This window comes from Polyodon spathula, chromosome 2 (assembly GCF_017654505.1).
Source record: "Polyodon spathula isolate WHYD16114869_AA chromosome 2, ASM1765450v1, whole genome shotgun sequence".
Classification (NCBI taxonomy): domain Eukaryota; kingdom Metazoa; phylum Chordata; class Actinopteri; order Acipenseriformes; family Polyodontidae; genus Polyodon; species Polyodon spathula.
The window spans coordinates 82,808,742-82,830,163 of record NC_054535.1 but is presented as its reverse complement, the minus strand read 5'-3'; the positions used below and the strand labels follow the sequence as shown (position 1 = coordinate 82,830,163).

At 37.1% G+C, this 21,422-nt stretch overlaps 1 protein-coding gene across 1 annotated transcript in view; it reads left to right on the top strand.

The window, feature by feature from the left end:
- LOC121302259 (chondroitin sulfate synthase 3-like) overlaps positions 1-21,422 on the top strand; it is a 124,410-nt gene that overhangs the window by 6,503 nt on the left and 96,485 nt on the right. The gene's annotated exons all lie outside the window — the stretch shown is intronic.

Genomic DNA, 21,422 nt, shown 5'->3' with positions numbered 1-21,422 from the left:
GATTCCGTGATTTTCCCATGTGAATTTCTATAATCAGAATACATGGACCATATTGTGACATTTTGAGGAAGCAGATACTTGATTTATTTATTTATTTATTTTTACATGAAACACACATTTTAGAGCTTGAGTACTTCCACCCATTCTAATTAAAAGCTTCCATGTACAAAACCTGCATGTCAGAAATTAGTATGTAAGATGAAAGCCAAAACATGGCACATTACTCAAAAAGCATAACTCACTAAATCTTTTTTCAAACACACAAGATACAAACTAAAGCAAAGCACTATTTGGTCTTGGGGGGGGGGGGGGGGGGGATTGCTTAATTTATCTTGTTTTAAAAAGGTCCTAAACGAATTAAAAATAGAACAAAAATTTTTTTCTGTCCGTTTGACATGTGGGAAAGACAGAAGAAAGAAAGTATTTTGGGAGGGTTGGTTATTTTGGGGGTTTTTTTTTCAATTTTTATTCTTTTTTGTATGTTTGATTTGGGACCCAGAAATGGGACCGGGACACCCAGAGGGAACGGACTGGTTGACATGGGAGTGGATGGGACACGAAAGAATAAAAACCACAGGAGTTTTTTCACTGTAACCCTGTCTTCTTCTTTCATGATTGCAATATCATCTTCTTTAGACAGTTTCTTCTGGCATCAAGCTGCTTTAATGACTGTTCTTATTGTTTATTTTCCTTATTTCAGAATTTACACTAGACTACACATTAGCCAAAAACTGATAACAAGACTTATCTGTAGTTTAAGAAAACAAAATATCCAGTTTTCCAAGTTTATAAATTATTGAAGATGGATTGTTTGTTTAAGGGATCAAAATACAGTAACTAAAATCTGTCATCTCTTAGAATATTATATCGATGAAAGGGTTTATAAATAATGTGGTGTAGCGTCTTGGCCAAGGCTGGTCTGCACTCTTTAAACAGTGTGCCCAGACACAGAAACTGTAGTTTAGCGCTTTCTTGCACTTTTATTCACACAGATCACAAACAAATAAACAAAACAAAACAAAAGCCTAATTCCACTCCAAAAATTGCATTCCCTGTATTTACCTTTTTCAGGTCTGCTCACACAGGTTTCACACAGGTTTCACACAGGTTACACCCAGGTTACATCCAGGTTACACCCAGGCTTCCCACAGGCCTTAGCCTTCCCACAGATAGCCTTCTCACAGACCCTCAGGTAAACATTTTAGACATGTTTAAATACCCGCCTGTGTAATTACAGGCCGGTGTCCATAATTAAACTAGTACCAGGTGATTCTCAAAGCCCCAAGGTGTCCTACTTGGACTACATGTTTCCCCCTAGTCTGCAACAGTAACCTAAGATTTCGTTTGACAGGTAGCTTGTGATATCGTGGATGTTTTTGAAAACAACAAAGCGATACATGTACAGCTCAGTGGTTGCTTTAGTACTGTCCACACTATGCCTTTAAACCTTATTGATTGCCGGATTAAAAGTGTTAAATATATTTAATGTCTACACTATGCAGTCTGGAGTGCGATAAATTAGATCACATCAAGTAGTGCGGTTTGTTAGAAGTGTGGCTGCTGTAATACGGAACTACAGTTTGTCTCCTCCAATATCCCCAACTGCTTTCTGATATGTTTTGGTGCATGGACATTACAGATACAGTACTCAGAACAGGCGTCTGAAGGAGTTGAGGACGGCTATCAATACTGCTGTACCGTATACCATTTCTGAGGCTTGTAACATGGTGGATCACGGAGCGACGTGATCAGATGCCGAAATCAAAGCACATTGATATCTGGAGTGATGAAATCGGTCAAGAAGAACTTCAGAGTTCAAAACAAAACACACACATTATGTTAAAATGTACCTTGTGTTTTTAAGAAACAAAGCCATAACATTCATGCTAAGTAGCACTATGTCTTCCGTGGGCAAGGGCTCCATATTTGCCAGGCTGTAAACAAAATCCAATGCATGGTGGGATAATGTCATATTAAGTCCCACAGTCCACTGCGCTGCTAGGAACTGGAACCAGGTCAGCCTTTTCTGATTTACTTCAGAGGCTAAACTGAACTCTTATTACTGCACCATAAGGTTGCTGTGTCGGTAATTGCTTTGTTGTGGAAGCATCTGCTTTCAGTTTGTGTAATGTTTTTTTGAAATCCCATACAAATATAAAACTTCAAAAAGCAAGTCTTTAAAAAACCCTGGGAAAAAAACAATGAGAAACAGAGGAACCATATCAAGGAAAAAGCTTCTGTAGACCTGTATGTAGCTTGTTCTGTAAACAGTAAATTGTTTTGTGCGTTTAACTTGTAAAGAATATTGTAAATATACAAAGCTGTGTTTTTTTGGTTTTCCTACATTTGTTGACCAGTTGATTTATGACCCATAATGTGTGATTATTGTTATTTATTTTTAAGTCGGCAGTATGTTTACAGACCACTTGGGACACAGCAAAGGTAACCTAATGTGTTTCTTGGAAGCTTTGCAGGATGTTCTGTGGGTCAGTTAGGTTTACTTTTTAACATGATCTGCGTTGTGGTGTTTACAATTGGCAAATAAATGTTTGTATTATTAAAAAGGTAATACTGACATGCAACTACAATGTATATACAGAATTATACATCCTTTGCTTGAACCATTATTTTGTAGCAGGCTCCAAAAAATTTACTGTACCTGTAGGTAGATCAAAGGAAAGGCTGCCTCCAGGGTTAAAAGCAGTGGGCTCAAACACTGTAAGCCTTCGGATACTAACTGAATCCATTGTGGCTATAAAGTTTCCTAGATAAAAAGGTTAAACAAACTGGTAATACTTTACAATTGACTGAAACTGAAATGTTTCCACTTCAACTAGCACATGAAGTCTGGGTGCATTGGTACAGCAGCTTTAGTGTAGAGAAAACAAAAGATCCAGTTTTTCAGCAAGACCAATTAAATGAGTGGCGCTTTCCATTATTGTTCCAAACCAGAAAGGGGCTGCATTGTCAACACTGATACCCAAGTGTCTAAATTATTGAAGACAGATTGTTTATTTTAGGGATCAAAATAACTGAAATCTGGCATCTCTTAGAGTATGATATAGATGAAAGGTTGTATCAGTGTGTAATGGTGTAGCTAGTACTGAATAAATGAGCATGCTGTATTGCTATATGGATTTAGCAAGCTAGTTACTACAAAGAGTTGAGTAAGGCTAAACCTTTTCACATGTGCTGCCAAGCAGGCCTGTATCCCTTTTGTGTTGTGTTTTTATTCCCAGCCGACCACAAGCTTAGAAACGCACAACTAGGTTTGTAGTGTCAGTAGTAATTGCTTCTGTGTGTAATATTTTATATTTTCGTTCAAACAGAAATCAAGACAAATAAAAGTGTCAGTTGTGTTGCAGCTCAGTCTTTATTAACCTTGTGGAACCATCTAAGTGGCAATGTGTCGAAAGAGCATCGCGTATATAAAATATGTTTAATCAATCCATCTTTGTAGTGAAGTGGTGATGTGTAGTTTTGCCCGAAAAGTGATCACAAGATAACATGCTTGCTACGTGGTATGGAGTACAGTTTATGAAATCCTTTGCAATTATACTGCATCTCTTCTTAACCCCTTAAGATACACAAGGAATTAAGCGGTTGTGCAAACGGTTTCTTCTTAAGAAACATTTGAAAGTGGCTCGGGTATCACGAGGAAACTGACAGTTTGGATGATGAGATCCGATCTTTCAGTAAATTTTAAACCCTGTCTCATGCACCTAATTGCAAAAACAAAAAAAGAAAAGAAAAAGGAAGTTGGCATAATTTTTATTTGTAGTACACGTGTCCCTGGTACCTTAAAGGGTTAAATACACAACCACATGCACTGTGACATTTTTGAATTTTTAAGACTGAAAAGCTCTTTTCTCACAGTTGTCTGCAATTATTTTGTAATGGAAGCCTCACCTAATGAAAGCCATTTGCCTGCAAATGCTACATATTTTCTGCTCCACAGGTGGCCTTTTCTGATAAGGTTTTATTCGGTTGCTGAAGTTCCATTTGTAAATCTATTAATTATTTTTAACAGGAAATGAATATTCTTCTAGAAATTACAGATATTGCTGAATTAAAACAAATCATTTGAGTATTCAAATGGTACTGCATGCTGTGTTCGTTTTTGAAACGGGTGTTGATAAGTTTTTCTGAATATTTTATTTTTAATAAGCAGTAAGTCATTAACCTTCATTAGCCAGAACAAAAATTGATGCATAGCAGCAGGTGCCATTGCATATTGATAACAATCTATTGGCAACTGTCCCGTAAAGATCTGAGCCCCAATATTCCAAAATGACATTTTCTTGGGCACCCCTCAGCTTTGTCAAAAGTGGCTGGAAGTTTCAGGCTTCATTGATATCTGCATCATCCAACTGGATATTTAAAAAAGGAAAAGTTTAACTTGATGTTTCATTTCAAGATCCAGTAAACATCGGGGGCTAGCATTCAAATTAAAAAAGCCTGTGTTTTCTGTATGCCAGATAAAGCACTATAAATGTTGATATCATTTCCATATACAGGTAGTGGACAAAAAAATGGAAACACCAATGTAAAGTCACTTAATAGGTTGTTGGGCCGCCAGTGCGGCCTGTATGCAGCATGGAATTGTGCAGGAGGGATGTGGCACCATTCTTCCATGAGAAAGTCAATCAACTCATCCTGGTTGATGGAGATGGAAAACGCTGTCTCAGGCAATGTTCCAGAATATCCCATAAATGCTCGATTGGGTTCAGATCTGGTGACTGAGAAGGCCATGACATATGCATAACATCAGTGTCATGCTCATCAAACCATTGGGTGACCACACATGCTCTGTGGATGGGGGCATTGTCATCCTAGAAGACGCCCCTCCCCCTCCCCCGCAGGAAAGAAATGCTGCAACATAGGGTGAAGATGATCACTTAGTACCATTAAGTAGTGATTAGCATTGACCTTACCTTCTAAGGAAGTGAGTGCGCCCAAACCATGCCAGGAAAATGCGCCCCACAACATTACGGAACCACCAGAGCCCTTCACTGTATGATCCAAGCACTCAGGGCTGTAGAGTTCTTTAGGTTGGCGCCACACGTGCACTTGTCCATTTATCGAGAACATGGTGAACGTGTTCACATTTCTCTACTGCTCGTTAGTCCATTGCCTGTGATGTTTGCACCACTGGACTCATAAACCTGCATTGCCAGGTGTGATGAGCGGTTTGTGCACTATGGTATCCCACTCTGGAGTTCTCTGCAGACTGTTTTGATGAAACTGGCTGCTCATGAAATTTGCAGTCAATTGATGCAATTGCTCACCTGTTTTGCCTTTCACTTCGAATGAATGCACGGATATCACGATCCTGGAGTATGCACTTCCGCCCACTGTTGCCCTTTGCTGATTATGTCTTTCCCTCGGAGTTCCATACCGACATCACCTTAGACACTGTTGCTCGTGAAACATCAGCAAGTTGAGCTGTCTTGGTCACTGAAGCTCTTGCCAAACAAGCCCCTCTTTCAAAGTCACAGAGGTCTCCTTTTGCAGCCATGCTAGCCATAATTATAGGCAACCAGGCCTTTCCAGCATTTTTATACATGACCCTAAGCATGCTTGGATGTTATTTGCTTAATTAACGCATGAGCCACACCTGTGTGGAAGCCCTTGCTTTCAGTATACTTGGTGTCCCTCATTTATCCAGGTGTTTACATTTTTTTGTTCACTGCCTGTAGCTTGTGCATAACACTAATCTCCTGTGTGTAGTGCATGCTGGAAAAGCACTGCCAGGGAAGTCAGTGCATGACCTCGCTGCAGGAGCTGAAGGCTTACTGACTTTTTTTAAGGCTTTATTACTATTCATTTATTAATGTATGTCTCAAATCTTTCTGTACGAAAGCTGCACAGATTATGGTAAACATTTGTTTGATTTGCAATGGCACTTTTAATGTAATGGACCTTTTTAAGTAGACTTGCATAGTAAAATGCATTACTCAGTATATTGGCGAAAGTGGCCACTAAATTTCCACAGGTTTGATACAATTGTGAGCACCTTGACTACAAACAGCATGCGAAGATATCAGTTCTACACATTACCAAAGTGCTGCAATAAAGGAAGAATAGTGAGCAAAAGTAATAGTACATTCTGACATCTTGTTAATTAACTCCAAAACCACAGGGTGTCAAAAAAAGAAGTGTTGCCTCGTTAACTCTTTAGACAATGAGAAGTCTTCAGTAGATATCTAGGCCCACCAAGAGGGCGGGAGGATGGGGAAATTTCCCTGGGGCTCAACGTCCCGAAGGAGAAACTTTTTTTTTTTTAAATATATAAAATGTTTTAAAACAAGTAGTTCTGCACAAGACCCTTTGCATTCCCACCACCACATTAAACAGTGATACAGTGATTTGAACTTTTGCATTTCACATTTTACTACACCAAAAAGCTGAAAAAAGGCATAGCAATTTTATGTATTTTTTTTTTAAAGACAATCAGAATTTAAAAAATGTAAAATAACACTAAAGTTGTACAATATATACCACAGTACAAAATCTATAATTTACTCAAAACAACGGGGTGCAGCAGTTTGTTAGAAAAATTGTATTGTGTAAAATAAATAAAGTACTTTCTTCAGCTAATGGTAAACAGAAATAGAGAATGATTGGGTATATTGCTTAAAATACAAATATGTTTATTAATACAGGTTATTAGTTAAGAGCAGAGGTGAGCGGTTTATTTTTGGCACGGGATAAATAATGTAATGTAAAACACGTATGTTATTTGATGTTAAATAAGCTTCCAATGAATGACTATTACGCATGTGGAGTTTGTACGAAAAAAATATTTATTCACTTCCTAAAAAAAAAAGTTTGAATGCTGTAAATAACTTTAACATAACTACTTTGAGAAAAAGTATCCTGCTGCAGATTTGAATTGAGATATTGAAACTTCTAAGCATCATTGACAGCCATTATGAAAATACTGTATCAGTTGGAAAGATCTTCCTCGGACACTGCTAGGATTGTAGTGTCATTGTTTGGTTTATAATCATGTTTGCAATAATTACCAAGTTTGTGTAAAGCCAAGCAAACACCACCTCTGTTATTGCAATGACCTATCCATCAATGTGATTTCTCAGGAAAACAGAAACAAAACCACTGTGACTGCAACAGAATCTAAACTGTATGCAGACTCCAGTCGTAATTGTATAGCAAAACCACAGGGTACTTCCAAAGCAATAGGAAGCTACAGCATTATAAACACGTGTTCTGCAAGATTGTTAAAACAAATATTGCAATCTCTCATGATTTAACTGTATCATTCCACCTATTGTCTTTATCACTCAAGCTGCCATTTGGTTTGATCATCAAGCGATCGCAATACACAGTACACGTTATAGTGCTCTTCCTTGGGATGATAAAGTTGGATGAATGGGTGTTTTTGGGGGGGGGGGGGGGGGTCACATACCAATCCTACCCTGGGGCCCATGACGGCTCACGGCAGTCCTGTAGACATTGTTACAGAATGTGATAGTTTTTTTTTTGCTCTACGGTTGCTAGTTTCCTTTTTTCATTTCAATTTCCAATTTTGAACCATTTCAGGCTTGTCCTGTATCTATTCTTTTCTTCTTTTGATTAAGCACTGTATATTGGTATTTTCTATACAACACACCATACTTATTCAAGAAAGAAATGAAAGTACTATTCTGCACATTTAAATGCTGTTATATACGTTTGAAATAATAATATGATTGAGTACAACGTACAGAAAAAAAACAGTAGTGAATCAGTTTCAGAGTTTATAGTAGCAGACTACATCACTCTCAAAAGAGAAATAAAAAAGACTGCTGAAAAGTCCTAATGTACAGTAAATTACGCTAGAAAAACAACACAACAGCACATACCTTGTTTTAATGTCCTTCGTTAGTTTTTGTATCAGTGATGACGTTCTCTGTAATGAAGCATTGTTTCATAAAAAAATCCTGGAAAACTTGATTGTATTTCTGGAAGGAGAATACGCCCCCTAATGAACCTGTCAACTCCAGGCGCCATAAAAACTCAGTGTGGCTTTCATTCATGTCGGTTCTTTTGTTTGGCCTCTCAGCCACGCACGGCAGGGCCAAACAGGGAGATGGCCTTCTTTAGAGCCTGGAGGAAGGACTACCCTCAGCCAGGGATTCCCTAACGTTTCCTCGTACCAGCGTTTTTTCCATACTTGAGTGCCAGTTGTATTAGCTAGCTGGCCAGCATTATGGGTAGCTGCAAGGGATAGTTCTCGCACAGTCCAGGACCATATTACATTATCCAAAAGTTTGTCTTCTGCAGTTCGCAGTGATTTTTGTTGCATTGCATTCACCAAATGTAAGTTGTGCATAAATGCTTTAAGCTTTTCACAACTTTTTTTGTCACAAACTGTGTTTTTACCAATTCTGAAATCGTCTGCGATCTTGCTTTGACTGTCACCATGATCATTTCGTTCAAGAATGGTCAGTTTTTCTTTTAGTGTTAGCTGAATTATTTTTTGTTTTGATGCAGCCATTGTAATTTAAACCTTTTTATATATGATATACTTTATATAAAAATACTGTATGTTTACTGGCACCGAACCACAGTAGCTTTACCTTTTGTAATTAATAGAGGTTTTGCGCACGTACACTACATTTCTCAGGTAATCTCTGCTGTAACCAGCATTCCCTCTAAGGCTAAAATGTGTGCATTTTTTGCAGTAACTGGCAACAATCTTACTAACTTTCGCAAGTTATTATCATAAATATCAACCTCAATCGAGACTCCAGCCTGTCAAGGTAAACCTATTATTTTGAGAGCATTCTTCTTTTGTCTGTCTTGCAACTGATTCTCTGATTTCCCTCTGTAAAAATGCACGACACTTTTGTGTAGAACTCGCTCCAGCACCAGCGAATCAGCTACTAGTACAGGGTGGGTGAAGCAGGTGTCTGACGAGTGCTGCTCGGTGCTGATCATGAACTTTACAGTTTTTAACTTGTCATATAATTGAATACTAAAATCAGTGAAGCACAATCTTCCTGCATTTTTTAGAAGTATAAATACTCATAAATAAAAATCACAATACTCACACTTTGACGGTTTTTGTTTTATTTCCCTTTTTAAAAAACTACCATTTCAGAAATCATCTCAAAAGTGTTTTGAAACTGGTAAAAATGTAATCAGAACATTAGTCTAAAATACACATTTAAGTGTATAGTAATTGAAGAAGACATAATATGTCTATTATTTTTATTTTTTGCAAGTTTATTAATTATGTGACTTCACTCCATGTCTCTGCTGAAACTCAATATGGCGGCTGCACCACGAAGAAAAAGAACAACAACGTTTCAGTAAGACGGAGCTAAAAGAAACTTGATTATCTGTATGAGGATGGTGGGATAGTATTCTTAAAGTTTTGCTGTAATTTGCATGATCACATACGAGTCAACACCATTAAATACCATAATTCCAGTCGTAAACACGTAGAGAATGAAAGCAAATAAGACGGCAACAATGGCAAAGCACTGTAGACCTAAGGTACTGCGTGCAAGGCAGATCTTTCCCGGAGTAAGCAAGCTAACTTAATTGTGTATTTCATTATTGTTTACTTTAAACGCTACTTGCCTTTAATGAAGCTATAATTAGCAATTTTAAACCATGGCCGTTTCTTAATTGAATTATATTTCTGATGATGAAGAAATGAGCTCAAAACTGTTTTTCTAGCTATACAATCCTTAAAGGAAACTGATCACTTTACTGTGTAAAGGATGTAGTCACTACACTACACACCGCTGGTTTCATAAAGACGTTCTGTCTGGAGTCGCGCCTCTTTTTAAGTCTTGCAAATAACCCTGAAGAATTATGAAATAAGCAATTGTTTGGATTAATTATGCGTTTACATTAAAAGGCATTTATACATGACATTTAAATTACAATCGGGTAATACATAGCAGTGTACCTGTTTTATAGCAACGAGTCAGTCAACCTGCCTTTATCAGTGTTTCACATTTTATCCTGGTTATTATTATTATAATGCTAGTAAAACACTAAACTTACTGTGTGGAGGAGTACTGTGCATAGGATTACTCTCACATGACATTGCTGGACTGTTACTAAACTGTTTAATATTTTTATTGTTATTGTAAATGTCAGCAATAATCTAAACAGGTCTTTTCAAAGCACCTTTATTTGTAGACTGAACTACTGTTTTAGTGGAAGACTGTAAATATGATTCTCACAACTCTGCCGGACATTTGGTTTGCTGAACTGCTGTAATATAATTCTTAGGTTTTCCTGCTCATTTTAATGTCAGCAGTGAGTCAAGTGATGTCTATAAACATTATGACAGGTTTGAAGTGTTTGCAGGTGCTTTGCTTATTATTACAGCAGCAAGAGTCTGATTGAAAAAAATAATAATTGCAGTTATTTTTACTAAATGTACTTATTTTAACTAGCAACATTATATTTATGTTCAAATGCATATTTAATTATTAATATGTTGATAAAAAGTGGGAACAAATGGAATTGGCCATTTTTGAAAAACGGAATTTGGTATTCCCAAGAATGGTTACAATTGAAGGTGGTGTAGACCCCAATGTTTTGTGCAGTAGTTTAAAGCAATTTTATGCAGGCCAGCAGTTAAGCATGCAGTCTATCTATGATAACAACTGACAGGGTTGCATAGGATCAGATAATGTTTTAAAATCAGAGGCAGAGCCACAATTAATGCCATGTTTAAACTTAAAGTAAATTGTAAAATTGTTGAGATACTTGTGTTGGAATATTGTTTCAAAATTGGATAATACAACAAAAAATATATTAAAAGGGTTAATGCATGGCCAAAATTTTCTCACTGATAACTTATCCTTTCTCAGTCAAAATGACAAGTTTCTCAGTATCTAAAAAGCTTACAGGGAATGCTGGCTGTAATGAATCTCTGATTGGCTGACGCTATGTATAAGGTTTTCTTGTTATTAACATTAGGCCTATTAAGTAGACAAATGATATGACCATGCTGATCTTTACACAGATGAGAACACTAGCCAAAACCTGTATCTATCTGCCTTAGTCCCTTCTACATTTTACCTGAACATTAGGCATAACACTACTTTGTTCCTAACCTAATCCTCAGCCAGTTTGGCACACCTGACCGTACACCGGTGTTATTCTTAGAAAGCTTGATTATGCATAATGAAATCATTTCAGGAGCACAGCTTCCGCCCTTGGTTACGTTTTATAAATGCAAATGAAGATGACGATAATTTGCTGTTTCTATATTAACTTTCTATTTTTCTGATGTAGTCTGGCAGCCACAGTACACCAGCAGACTGGTAGGCTTTTCTTGTTTTAAGACCAAATCCAACAGTCAGTTTTTTTCAGATCTGATCTGTTTATGCATATGCTTTAAATAAAAAAAAAGAAACAAAAATAATAAATTTGTTTAGTCTATAATAGTAAGCATATTTTTTTCTCCTTTCCTCCCATCTGATATATAATTTACTTAAGTAAAATATGCTAGTTTTTTTTACACAATGTTACATACAGTCATATATATATATATATATATATTATATATATATATATATATATATATATATATATATATATGCATGCTATAGAAAGTCTACACCCCCTTTCAAAATTATCACCTTACCTTATAGCCTGGAAATAAAATGCATTAAAATAGTTAGTTTTTTCATTGGTTTACACATCCTACCCCACAACTTCCAAGTGAAAAAAATATACTAGAAATTTGTAGAAAATTCATTAAAAATAAAAACTGAAATAGCTTGGTTGGATAAGTGGCCACCCCTCTGGTAATAGCAATCCTAAATTAGCTCAGGTGTTACCAATCGCCTTCAAAATCACACACCAAGTTAAGAGGCCTCCACCAGTTGTAGTGATTCACATGTTTTCATGATTAATTCAGCAGTTCCTGTAGGTTCCCACTGCTGGGTAGTGCATTTCAAAGCAAAGACTTTCAAAAGAACTCCGTGACAAATTTGTTGAAAGGCACAGAGCAGGAGAAGGCTATAAAAAAATTATTAAAGGCCTAGAATATCCCCTGGAGCCTGGTCAAGGCGATTATTAAGATGTGGAAGGTGTAAGGCACCACCAAGACCCTGCCTAGATCAGGCCGTCCCTCCAAACTGGATGACCGAGCAAGGAGGATACTGATCAGAGAGGCTACCAGGAGGCCAGTGGCAACTTTACAAGAGCTACAGACTTTTATGGTCAAGCCTGGTCAAAGTGTGCATGTGACAACAATACCAAGTACTCTATAAATTTAGACTGTATTTTATTCAAGAAAGCCTACCTTGAATCCCATTTGAAGTTTGCAAAAAAAACACTCTTTTCTATAGCTATGTGGCAAAAAGTTTTGTGCCTAAATACAAATATATTTTAAATAATTTGTGCTACACAGACCTCTTTCTATCCCATGTACCAATACCTGTACACCAACATTAACACTCCACACATAACACATAACTCATAAATATGCACAAGGGCGGGGCACACTGCCTCAGGCACTTGTCAGGATAGAAGGGAAAATGAATGGAGCAAAGTACAGAGAAGTTCTTGAGGAAAACCTGCTGCCCTCTGCAAAAAAGCTGAAACTGAAGTTCACCTTTCAGTATGACAACAACCCAAAGCACACAGCCAAAGCTACACTGGAGTGGCTAAGGAGCAAAAAGGTAAATGTTCTTGAGAGCCCCAACCTAAATACAACTGAAAATTTGTGGCATGACTTGAAGATTGCTGTCCATCAGCACTAGCCAAGGAACTTGACAGAGTTTGTACAGTTTTGTAAAGAAGAACGGTCAAATATTTCCAAATCTAGTTGTACAAAGTTGGTAGAGACCTATCCCAACAGACGCATAGCTGTAATTGCTGCCAAAGGTGCTTCCACCAAGTATTGACTCAGCGGGGTGTAGACTTATCCAGTTATGATTTTTCAGTTTTGTTTTTTTTAATATATAATCTTTTTCTCAATAATATTTTTTTTTCCCCTTAAAGGTGTGGAGTATGGTGTGTAGATAAGTGGAAAAAAATCCTCATTTAAATGCATGAAATTCTGAGGCACTGACACAACAAAATGTGAAAAAAAGTTATTATTATTTTTTTTTTTTTACAGCTCTGCTCTTTAGTCATCTCCTCATGGAAGAAATATAATAAATACATTTAAAATAATCATCTACAAGTAAATTTTGTAAGGCATGGTAATTAACAATGTAGATTTCACAATTGTACAGTATATTTACAATCCCAGGGCCATATCCACTCTATGAATCTTTTGAAGCACTCTGCATCAATACAGGTTCACTCCTTCTCTTTTGGAAATGTTGCCATTCCACTTTGGAGTTTTGTGTCTAATGAAGTCAACAAAACACATATTCCAGTCTTTTGCCAGTGACCTATCACTCAAATAGTAAAACAAGTCTCCTTTCACAGTATATCCTTGTGAATCTATAAATTTTTCTTAACAAAATGAACAGCAAAGTCTTGTTGCGGTATTCCTTCAAGAAGTAAAGAGATACGGGCCTCAGCCCTTTGTTGGTTCTGTTTTTCTATTTTGCTGGAGTAGTTTAGTTTACTATATGGGACCCTTATTATTGTTACTACTAATACTGCTCTGGAATTGATTTCTCTGGAGACTAAACAACTTACATTGGCAACTTCTGTAATCTTCAGTGGCGTGCATGGCCAAAACATCATGTAATCATGCTACTAACATGTTCCTTTGAGGACAGAGATAACAAGAAGTAATCAAAATCTTGATTACTTTTTCTAAAAATTTTATTTTGGGTCAGAGCCATTTTCGCCTATAGCTATAGCTCTTTAACTATAAAGGTTACAGGTACATGTCATACATGAAATGAATGTGCACACACTAAGCTTCCAAAAAAAAAAAAAAAAACTAGTCTGAAACTCACCCTGTTCGCTACAGATAACAAAAAACACAGAAAAACAGCGATGTGTCTTAGAAAAAAAAAAAAAAAATGTTTGTAAAAAAATATTTTAGCATGGCCAGTTCAAATCTGACAGGTGCAATGAAACTTCAACATGAAGAGAACATGTTTTTTTTTTTTTTTTTTTTAAACAAATTAGATAATTAATAAGGTGTTTTGGCCATATATACAAAAGGGACCAAAAGCAACCAAAAAACAAAAACAAAAACTGATTCATTGAAAATGTGCAAAAGAAAAAAAAAACAAAACCCCATTGAAATTATTCATCCCAGGCACCCTCATCACGTGATACAAGATGGGGCTGTTCACTGTGGTCTGAATAGCCAGCAAAGTGGCAACCAGGGCAACATAACCCTAAAGAGCTCTGGTCTCGTGCATCTGATCCACAAAGACGAAAAACAAATGTACAGTGGCTTGCGAAAGTACTGACCCCCCTTGGCATTTTTCCTATTTTGTTGCCTTACAACCTGGAATTAAAATTGATTTTTTGGGGGTTTGTATCGTTTGATTTACACAACATGCCTACCACTTTGAAGGTGCAAAATATTTTTTATTGTGAAACAAACAAGAAATAAGACAAAAAAACAGAAAACTTGAGCGTGCATAAGTATTCACCCCCCCAAAGTCAATACTTTGTAGAGCCACCTTTTGAAGCAATTACAGCTGCAAGTCTCTTGGGGTATGTATCTATAAGCTTGGCACATCTAACCACTGGGATTTTTGCCCATTCTTCAAGGCAAAACTGCTCCAGCTCCTTCAAGTTGGATGGGTTCCGCTGGTGTACAGCAATCTTTAAGTCATACCACAGATTCTCAATTGGATTGAGGTCTGGGCTTTGACTAGGCCATTCCAAGACATTTAAATGTTTCCCCTTAAACCACTCAAGTGTTGCTTTAGCAGTATGCATAGGGTCATTGTCCTGCTGGAAGGTGAACCTCCGTCCCAGTCTCAAATCTCTGGATGACTGAAACAGGTTTCCCTCAAGAATTTCCCTGTATTTAGCGCCATCCATCATTCCTTCAATTCTGACCAGTTTCCCAGTCCCTGCCGATGAAAAGCATCCTCACAACAGATGCTGCCACCACCATGCTTCACTGTGGGGATGGTGTTCTTGGGGTGATGAGAGGTGTTGGGTTTGCGCCAGACATAGCGTTTTCCTTGATGGCCAAAAAGCTCAATTTTAGTCTCATCTGACCAGAGTACCTTCTTCCATATGTTTGGGGAGTCTCCCACATGCCTTTTGGCAAACACCAAACGTGTTTGCTTATTTTGTTCTTTAAGCAATGGCTTTGTTCTGGCCACTCTTCCGTAAAGCTCAGCTCTGTGGAGTGTACGGCTTAAAGTGGTCCTAAGGACAGATACTCCAATCTCCGCTGTGGAGCTTTGCAGCTTTGCAGCTTCTTCAGGGTTATCTTTGGTCTCTTTGTTGCCTATCTGATTAATGCCCTCCTTGCCTGGTCCGTGAGTTTTGGTGGGCGGCCCTCTCTTGCCAGGTTTGTTGTGGTGCCATATTCTTTCCATTTTTTAATAATGGCTTTAATGGTGCTCCGTGGGATGTTCAAAGTTTCGGATATTTTTTTATAACCCAACCCTGATCTGTACTTCTCCACAACTTTGTTCCTGACCTGTTTGGAGAGCTCCTTGGTCTTCATGGTGCCGCTTGCTTGGTGGTGCCGCTTGCTTGGTGGTGCCCCTTGCTTAGTGGTGCTGCAGACTCTGGGGCCTTTCAGAACAGGTGTATATATACTGAGATCATGTGACAAATCATGTGACACTTAGATTGCACACTGGTGGACTTTATTTAACTAATTATGTGACTTCTGAAGGTAATTGGTTGCACCAGATCTTATTTAGAGGCTTAATAGCAAAGGGGGTGAATACATATGCACGCACCACTTTTCTGTTATTTATTTTTTAGAATCTTTTGAAACAAGTTTTTTTTTTCATTTCACTTCACCAATTTTGACTATTTTGTGTATGTCCATTACATGAAATCCAAATAAAAATCCATTTTAGGTTGTAAGGCAACAAAATAGGAAAAATGCCAAGGGGGGTCAATACTTATCGCAAGCCACTGTATATATTTATCGGAAAATAGATACATTTTATTCCTTTGATATCACCTTTTCTCTTATTTTGTAAAGATTTTGTGTGAAAATATTTGTTTTCTGCACGAGGTAGGTCTGTTATACAACGCAGCAGCAACATTGCAAAACACTTGCATTCAAGGCTAATATGGTCATCTACCTGAAATACACAAATAGGACCTTGTTTTAAAGGCCTCTTTCCAATGTCAGTGCCTAAGTAAAAACAGTTTAAAGAACCAGGTCACCAGTGGGAATATTTAACATGGTCTATTCTATTCGCCCCAGCTAGGTGCAGTTCACTGAAGCTTGAGTTAAACAGAGCGACATTAAACAGAGCTGTCAAAGGAAAAGTTGACATTAATAAGCAAGCCTGACAATTGTTTATGTTTTTTTTACCAGAATATTAATTTGTATTTACTTAGCCTGGTTTATGTTCTAAATCTCTGAAATTTATAAAACAAACATGCTCCTACAACTTCTGATATGTACACAAACCTGTAGGAGCACAATCATTTCTGTTATTTGATTTGAATGAACGCAAGATAAATTCAGAACTGATATTTGTTAAAAAAACAAACAAAAAAAAACCCAACTTGTAACATTATTTTGACTACTCCAAAAAAAAACAAAAATCAATAAATGGAAATCGCCTGTATTTATTTATTTATAACCTTATCTTTCTCGTATTTTTATAGAAATATAATAACCATATAGTAGTCTAGGTCCACTCAAGCAATTTTGTTTCAAAGTTCACAAGCATTTTTTCTTGCCTTATTGTAAATTCAGCTCTTATTTCACAGTTTTAAGTAGATCTACTGTCATAAATTGACATACAGTACACATGTTTCTTTTACTGCCTACTGTCATAATAGATTGCAGGCTGTGTCATAATGGTTCAGGTGAAGACTCGTTTGTATGGGAATCTTTTGTAATTATACTATACATAGGTGTAAAAAAACATCCTTTAGATTGCAATGCAATTATCATGGATGATTGAAGGAAAAAATTATATGCTTGGTCTTTTTTTGTTGCTGCTTTTTGTTTCTTACAGATTAATAATAAGCAGGTTTAAAGCCTTATAGAGTATAGGATAGGGTGCAATTCAAGACAAGGTGGTTTGCATAATTATTTCTTGCATGGTGCTATACCAGCATTGCACCATATGTACGTCATCTGAGGACAGTTTTCATTTGAATCAGTATCGTGATGCAATTTCCTTGTGGTAGTAGCTCAAACGAATGACTAAAATATATAGCAGTTTATCTGTAGTGACATACTCCAGATTTTATGCACGGTTTACAGTACATCATAGCAGTTATAAATCACAGATAGGTCATTTGAAAAAAAAAAAGGCTGTTCCACAATACAGGTAGGGGTGTAACAGTTCATTGTATATCCATAAATCATGATACGTAACCGAGGTGACTGTCATGGTGCATGACCACCAGCAATGCATAACTCACTATAGACCAAATGGTTCTTGAATTACAAACTGTGGGTTATATTATGGGTACATTGATAATTGTTTAATTTAATTGTATATTACTTCATACTATGTAGCTTATTTATATATCATATTGTATATCCATATCATATCCTGACCTTTAATATCTTTAAACCCCTACATTTCACATAAACCATTTGGGGCTCGATTCTGATGAAACAAGTGCAGTCACAGACGCAGTGGTTAAAAGCAAACGCGTCTGCCCTGTAGGACTTGGCCTCTCCAAAAGTGTGATTCTGACCAAAATAAAACCCAGCACAAGCGGGTTTAGTGGCACACTGACAACGCCCAGCCAATCAGTGCTTAGTAGGCTGGGGAATCTGCTATCCAATCAGGGCCAGACAACAACCCTTTAAGAGACAGAATGTGCTTACATCGCCGCAAGGCTCCGTTTTGAGTGTAGAAGAGGCTATCATGTCGAGTGGCAATAGCACAGAGCAAGAAAAGTCAGAACAGCAAGTAGTAGGTCACTCGCCGAGAGAATACGTAAACCAGAATCGCTTTGGTGAATATGTTAATGATACCACACCCCAAAATTTATGCCGACATGTGGCAATGGGGAAGGCGCTCTATAACGTAGGACATGTCTTCAGAATACCATTTCAACGCAGTGTTTTTTTTTTTTTTATGTCTCCGCTCCATTTTTGCGACACATAATCAGGGGCAAGTGCCGCTTGTGCTTGCACTCGCATTTGCGCTGTGATCAGAACACAGCCCTTGGCCTTCTGTTCATTTTGCATTACAACATGTCATTTTTTAATGCTTAGAAAACCATTCTTGTTTATTCTTTTAATAATTTTTTCTGTGAACAAATGGCGGGTGTGAGTGCTGAAGTATTTTCTCAATGACTTTAACAGTGGATAAATATCAATAGAAAATACAGGAGAAACAATACAACACTAGAGCAGTTTCTGAGTTTTTAGGGATCAGGACAGGTAGATACTACACGTTTTAATCTTGACATTTTCTATTAAAGGTGACTTTCTGAGTGCTATTTTATTTTAATTTTCTTTTTTTCTTCATTTTGAGACATTGTGAAATATTGGGTATACCTTCCACTTGCCTATTTGTCAAGGTCTTTAGAAGTACCCTCTGCCATTTCTTTTTCCTGCACCTTTTTTTGTACTGCACTCAGGTAGACAAGATTAATTGATCAATTATTTTTGAATCGATCAAAGCCCACAGCTGTGATTAATCGATTAATCCTCAACCGATTAAACCCCCTAATAGATGCGCATTTAAAAATAATGTTGAGTCTGGGGTGTTACAAAACAAAACAACGGGGATAGCCAATTTTTATTTTTCATGAAGCAACATCTTCATCTAGGCCTGAGGCAAAGACTTTATTGAATCTGTTACATGTCCTTGGCTTCTCACTGGCACTCTAAATTCCCCAGTGGGTTCAGCAAGTAATTGTTAATGTCTGCGTCTTTAGATTTAAACAGGACCCCTGCAATCTCTAAACTAATGTATGTTTTTCCCTTTCATCTTATTTTAAAGCTGATTAAATTTCAGAATTGCAATGCTGGGCTGCTTTTTAGTGCACGCATTAGCATAGATGTCCCTTGTGCATTCTTTTTCACTACTGTAATTCGATGGAATGCAACTTTTTTTTTTTTACTCTCGTCAGTCACATTTTTAACATTAGGACCAATTTTAATAAGGTCAGAATCCTGGCAATACAGACTTCCACTTAAAAATACAAGAAGCTGAGCATACACTTGGAAAGTAAAGTCTTATACTATAACAACACTAGATGAGAGGTATATCCTTATTATTCTCTTGATATGCCTTCACTTACTGATTTTACAGGATGACTAATGATATGCCATAGATGTCTGCACCATTGTCCAAATTACTGTTAACCTGCTAAAATAATTACTGTTGAAACACAGAAACCTACATTATTTCACCAATGATTTTTGGCTGGCCTGACGTGTAATTATTGAAAAGCAATTGATTATTCATTCAAGCTTTTCACATCGTTTCACTTGATGGCTCCATGGAATTGGTGACCCACAGCAGGGGTGTCAAACTCCAGTCCTCGAGGGCCGCAGGGTCTTCTGGTTTTCATTCCAACTTAATCTCTCAATTAACATAACTGATCTAATTATTTGTTCAATTTGACATATTTAATATTTTTCAAGGTCTTTTACAGTTGATGGTTTTAAAAATGCACTTGATTCAGGGTACACTACCTATGAAGCATTTTGAGGCCTGTAGAGAAGTGTTAAATGTGTCCACTTAATCAAATCATTAGCCCAATTAAGAAATTGAGCACTCGAGTGGAACAAAAGCCAGAAGACACTGCAGTCCTCCAGGAACTGAGTACGAAAAGCCTGATCTAGAGAGTTTTGAAAATGTAGTGACACACACACTGCGTGAGGGGGGGATAGTAATAATTTTAAATTAGGCTGTAACTGTTTTATAAACAAGTGAATTACTGTGTTTCTGCAGGTGTGCACGTCAACTGTTTATTGAGCTAGTTCTGAAAATGTTTACACTCAAGAGCTTTTGAAACATAATAATAATTTTCAGAGTCATAAGTTTTGAAGGACTAAATAAAGTTTGATATTTATGAAACTGACAACCAAGAACAGTCCATGAATATGAAAAAGTAGACAATCCATCAAAACAGACTTGAAAAATACATTCTTTAAATAACCCCTGAGTAAGAGTTTTGTGAACGGGACCCATTCATTTCAATTAAATTATTGGTATATAGAGCATCTGGTTTAGAATACAGTTACAGACATCTGGACAGTCTTTCCCCTCAAGACAGAGGATGAAATATCTCTATACTGTAGGTGATTAACTCAGCCATTGTGACCTAGAGTGTTTTGAAAATGTAGTGACACGCACACTGTGTGAGGGGGGAAATATTAATAATTTTAAGTTAGGCTGTAACTGTTTTCTAAACAAGTGAATTACTGTGTTTCTGTAGCATTGCACGGCAGTACAGCAAAGTAATTTACCAGAGGAGATTTGAATTTCCTCTGGGCCGGATATAGTAGCATATAACCTTGTATTCATTGCAAAGCTTGGCTGCAGTTAATTTCACTATTAAGGTACACTGATCAATTAGAGACCTTTGGAAAACAATCAAAGACAATCATGCTTCACAGATTAGGTAAACAATTATCTTTGTCAAGACATTCAATTGATAAAATAAAACAAGTATGATTGTGAAACCCAAAAACTATTTACATGTGTGTATTGTTAACCCAGGGGGCGTAAAGTTGTCGTTAAGGCAACATTTTAAAAAAAATGTAAACACAGGAAATTTTCTGTCCACTAAAACAAAGGGCTTTACATCGTCTCTGCAAGCAAGAAATTACACTGGGAAAACACACTGTCATCAGAACTGACGATAACCCTAACCCTGAATCATTATTGCACAGAGCAACTACTTCTTGGCAGTTGTTTCTATTCACATGAGCTGCAATATTTCCCCTCAGGCATTATTTGCGCATGGTTATTAAAAACCATAAATTAATGGTGAAAATTTGACTTTCAGCTAAAAGTTGGGATGGGGCGATGGTTCAAACCGCGACATTGACTCTGCAGAATCCAGTATATATAACAGGTCTTTAGATCAGTGATCTTGTTGAGCATTGATCTCTTCAGCAGTGTGATAAAGCCATGAGAGTGGAGTCAGCGAGACCACCGTTCAGTACCACAGTATGGTTGACTAAGACACAGAATCACAGGAATGAAATTATTTATTTATCTATTGGCTTGTTCCAGGGATTTGGTTGATTGCTTTGTTTATTGGAAGGGCTTGCTTTGTTTATTGGAAGGGTAACTATATAACAGTCCCATCGCTACAATGGAGAAACAGTTCTACAGTACATGTTGAGGAGATTAGGATTTCTACTGCATGTATCCGCATTA